Source organism: Macaca thibetana, chromosome 8, assembly GCF_024542745.1.
Source record: "Macaca thibetana thibetana isolate TM-01 chromosome 8, ASM2454274v1, whole genome shotgun sequence".
NCBI classification, from domain to species: domain Eukaryota; kingdom Metazoa; phylum Chordata; class Mammalia; order Primates; family Cercopithecidae; genus Macaca; species Macaca thibetana.
This window is the reverse complement of record NC_065585.1, coordinates 108,236,828-108,242,292: the sequence shown is the minus strand read 5'-3', so window position 1 is coordinate 108,242,292 and position 5,465 is coordinate 108,236,828.

Genomic DNA, 5,465 nt, shown 5'->3' with positions numbered 1-5,465 from the left:
ATCCTTGCATCCCAGGAATAAATTCCACTTGAAAATAATGTGATTTAATGTGCTGTTAAATTTAGTTTTCTAGTATTTTCTCGAGGATTTTTTATCAATGTTCTTCAGGGATATTGGCCTGTAATTTTTTTTTTCTTACAGAGTGGTTGAATGGCTTTGGTATCAGAGCAATTCTGGCTTAATAAAATGAGTTTCGAAGTATTTCTCCATTCAAGGATTGGTGTTAATTCTTTGAATGTTTGGTAGAACTCATCAGTGAAGCCATGAAGTCCCTGGCTTTTTGTTGATGAACGACATTTTATTTAGTCTCCTTACCTGTTTTTGGTCTGTTCAGATTTTCTTTTTCTCTATGATTCAGTCGTGGTAGGTTATGTGTTTTTAGGAATTTATCCATTTTTTCTAGTTTATCCAATTTGTTGATGTATAATTAAGAACTCACTTCTTTATATTTCTTCTTAATATTTTTTCCTGGCTTTTCATTCCCTTTTTCCCTTCTGTTTTTTCACTTTGTTCAATTTTCACTTTATGAAATAATAATTTTTTTAAAAAACTAACAAAAATCATCCTAGTATATAATAGCAAGAATTTAAATCAGAATCTCCCCTCTTCCTGCAGGAAACATTAGAAATAAATAATGAGGTGGGTGTAGGTGCTTTCAAAAAGGCACAAACACTTAAAGTGGAACAAGAAAACAGAGCGCTACCAGGCATAGGGCAGAGCTGTAAGGGCGTTGACCAGAGCAGCAGTGAGCAGTAGGCAAAATGCAAAGGGATCTCAGTGTGGGAGATCCCAGGAAGCACTGACAAAAATGTATTTCCTGATGACAGAGGACAATCCTAAGGTACAAAAACCAAAATGGGAGCTACTGAGAACAGAACTGAGATTATCCAGAAACCTCGATGAATAGAGATGCCAAGAAAAGTGACAAGAGGGGCTGGGGAGCACAGCTGATGTTAAAAAGTGTTTTGTGAAATAGCCGTGAAATAAGCTTCATAGAAATAGCCACCATGAGACCAGAACTGGTAGCAGAAACCCTCCTGGGCCAAGTTAATTTTGAAAAAAGGAGGATGCCTGTTGAGAAGCCAGTGGAGAAGCACACAGAAGTGTCATACTTTCAGTGAATAGTCTATTTCTCTGGCCGCAGAAGATAGAACCCTTGAAGCTGTAACTCCTTTTCCGTATGCCATACATCCCCCATCCCACCTACCATGGAAAAATCCTGCGAATAGCTGGTCAGGAAAAATCTAATCTATTTAACTTTGAGTCATAAAAGAACAGTGGCACTGAGTCCACACAAAAGTACCATCAAAATGTGTACAAAAGCAATAAAACTTTCCAACAGGAGGAAAGAAGCAGAAAAATATTGCCAAGTTGTTGCTGAAGATTTAGCCAAAGATCACACCATTAAAATGAGTTATGAAGCAATCACTGCAAGAAAGAAGACCACAAAGCAGAAAAATAAGAGCTCAGAGGGAAAATGGTGGCACAATACAGAAATGTGAAACATGAGCTGACCAAACTCAGGAAAAGAGAAGGAGGGTGAAAGGATTGCAGAAATGAAGATTATTGGAAAGAGTACTAGGAGAATAGATGCTGTGGCTACCACTAGTGCCATCATAGAACACTACATCCTTGAACTCCTGGACTCAAGTAACCTTCATGTCTTAGCCTCCTGAGTAACTGGGGTTACAGGTATGCATCACCACACGTGGCTCTTATTTGGATTTCTTAAAATCCCACCACAAAGACAAATATTTTAAAATATAATTCAAGAATTTTTTTTCTGGAAATAGAGAAGCTTTGAGTCTACATTTTGTCCCAGGAAACTTGACTGGAGCAGTCAACTTCATGATGCATTCTAGTAAAGTTGTTGGATGTTAAATATAATGGAAGACTCTCCAGATATGGGATTAAAAAAATAAATCACTTCTATGAAAACAAAATTCCATATGATCCAGCTAACATCAGACTCCTCTCTCTACCACAATATCCAATGCCAGAAGACAGTGAAGCAGCACCTAATAAATACTGTAGGTAAAAAGAATCTGAGTAAAGGATTTTCTATCTAGCCAAGCTATCCTTTAAGCATATAACATATACAAAGCCATTGATTAAAACTACAGAGAAATAGTTTAAGATGGAAAAAGGCAGAGAAAACTTCTTCTCTACTTGAAGAAAGGGTTATCAGAATTCTGCCCAACTAAGAAATAACTGGGGAAAGTTTGGCAAAAAAAAAAAAAAAAAAAAAAAAAAAAAAGATGATAAGCAATGGATATATCTTGCTCCACCTAAAACTAAAAAAAAAAAAAACAAAAAAAACGCGGGGGGGCATAAGGGTACCAGAAGATATGGAAATACAAGGTGGCTTGATGACTTGGAAATAAAACAACTAACAAATAAATTAATAAAAAAAAATAAAAAATAAAATAAAAAATAAATAAAATAAATAAATAAATAAAATAAAAAAAATAAAAACAACTAACAAAATGAAAAGTGGGAGAAGACATGGGAGGCTACATGTAAAGTAAACATGTTTATTGATGTGGATTGGTTGTGTCCCCACCCAAATCTCACCTAGAATTGCAATAATCTTCATGTGTCAACAGCTAGGCCAGGTGGAGATAATTGAATCATGGGTGCAGTTTTCCCCATACTGTTCTTGTAGTAGCAAATAAGCCTCATGAGATCTGACTGTTTTATAAATGGGAGTTCCCTGCACAAACCCTCTTGCCTGCCACCATGTAAGACATGACTTTACTCCTCATTGGTCTTCAGTCATGATTGTGAGGCCTCCCGAGCCATGTGGAACTGTAAGTCAATTAAACCTCTTTCCTTTATAAATTACCCAGTCTTGGATATGTCTTTATTAGCAGCATGAGAGCAGACTAATATACTTATGTCTCCTCTTAAGTAGCTAGAGGCCAAAAGAGCAGTTAAAGCTGGCAAATCAAATTGTATAGAAATATAAGCATATTTAAGAGTACAATGGTAACCCCTAAGGAAAAATACCATTGAGTACATTTGAGAGGGAGGTATACTGGGTTGAGAGGGAAATGGATAAAGAATGTAAGAAGATATAAATTAGTTTTTGAATGCTCATAATGGGAAACAAATAGATAGAAGTGTGATTATAGTGGAAATCACCAGAAAATACAAACTTTAAAAATAGCAGGCATAAACAATTCTTCTAAGGTAAATAGTAAACATAGTGGATGGCATATATTCATATTTCCTTATATTTGCATAAAGAAAAGCCAGGAAAAGTATACAAAAAATTGATATACATGGTTTCCTGTTGGAAGCCAACAGCAAAAACCAGGGGAAATAGGGCTTGCCTTAAAGAATAACATTCCACCTTTATCTTTTTTGTTCCAAAATGAAAATATTACCCATAAAAATTTACATTTATTTTTCAAAATTTTAAAAGACTAAATTTTAATTATTGAAACTAAAATAAGTTCCATTCCAGTTACAAAAAATTTACCAGAAAACTGTCATTTTATCTTGTATCTTCACATTACCATGCTACTTCCGTTCCATGTACAGACTTCTTAAAAGAGTAATAAATACTATTTTAATAAAAGCATGAGTAAATTATATCAGATTTCTCCACTTATTCACCATCTTCTACTTATCACAGAAATATTTGCAATTGATTTCCCAAGGTCATCAGTGATCTCATGTGGAAAAAGCTGTATTATCCATATTAATATATCCACTTTTACTTAACAGCCATGTGTAATGCTGCAGCTAAAGAAAATATTGGTAAATTGACTAAATTTGGACAATATTAGGGAAGCTTGACACATTTTGTTCTGCATAACAACATTTTGGTCAAAGACTGATCACATATATGATGATGGGTCCATAAAATTACAATGGACCTGAAAAATTTGTATCACTTAGTGACATCATAACCATCAAAGCACAACGCATTACCTTTCCTGTGTTTAGATATGTCTAGAAATACAAATGCTTACCATTGTGTTCCAGCTGCCTAGAGTGTTCATTTAGTACAGTACCATATTGGACAGATTTGTAGCCTAGGAGCAATAGGCTAATCCATGTGGCCTGGGTGTGCAGTAGACCATACCATCTAGGTTAGGAGAAGTACACTCTGTGATGTTCATACAATGATGCATTTCTCAGAACATATCCCTGTTGTTAACTGATGCATGACTGTATTAAACGAAGCCAGAAATGAATCTTTTTTAGTAAGTAGTATTTGCCTCCTAATTTTTTTGTTTCTTATGTTTCAATTTTTGGTAGTTTGTTAAAGTAATGTTGAATTAAATGATTTTGATTTTTGAAATGGTATTTTAACAACAAAATTATTTTTTATTGTATTATTTTTAAAAGGCTTATGTATGTAATTAGGTGTGTGTTTATCCAAGGCTTCATAAAGTATCCATGCTTCAATTCAAGTGTGGCAATTTACACATTGCAATATAGCCACCCCAATTAAATACCACATAGTGTCCACTCATGGAAGCTGCTTAAACTTCCATCCAAGGTTCTCTTCTTATGTCTTCATCATTAAAAAACCCACCTGTTTTTAAAATGTTTATTGTTGAATTAAGTAAAGTTCATTGGCATGTACTAGCTTCTTCTGGTTAAAGCCAACTTCATTTCCCAGACTGTGTAATAAAAAAGAACCCAAAATTCTATTTTGTTTCAGGTGATAAGAAAGCACTAATTTTCATGACAGAATTGAAACATTGTGTGTTTCAAAAATAAAAAAGTACATATATAACCTGGAAAATGGCCTTTGTTTTCCTTTCACCGCCAGATCTGACTTCATTATGTTAATTCCAGAGCACAGGCAAAAGAAAACTGACTTAAATTGAACAGTAATCTATAGTAAAATTGACTAATCCAGTTACACTTATTCCAGACTCTGTTAAATGCAAAAAGTAGCACCTTAAATTGAAAATAACAAAAGAACAAAGTGTACTTCTAAATTGCTAATACATTGGGAAGCCAAGGTCTTCTTTCGTGAAGTGTGCATGTAGCACAAGGGATGTGTGTGCAAATGGAAATTTTGTAGCCTATTCTTTTTTTTTTTTTTGAGACGGAGTCTCGCTCTGTCGCCCAGGCTGGAGTGCAGTGGCCGGATCTCAGCTCACTGCAAGCTCCCCCTCCCAGGTTTACGCCATTCTCCTGCCTCAGCCTCCAGAGTAGCTGGGACTACAGGCGCCCGCCACCTCGCCCGGCTAGTTTTTTGTATTTTTTTAGTGGAGACGGGGTTTCACCATGTTAGCCCATGTTGGGATGGTCTCGATCTCCTGACCTCGTGATCCGCCCGTCTCAGCCTCCCAAAGTGCTGGGATTACAGCCACCGCCCCCGGCCTAGCCTATTCTTATAATAACTTGTATGAAATGCTATCAGAATTCAAAAGAGTAATCTTTAACTCAGGCACATCAAAGAATCATTTTTATCTGGCAAAACCATCCACAAACAAAGA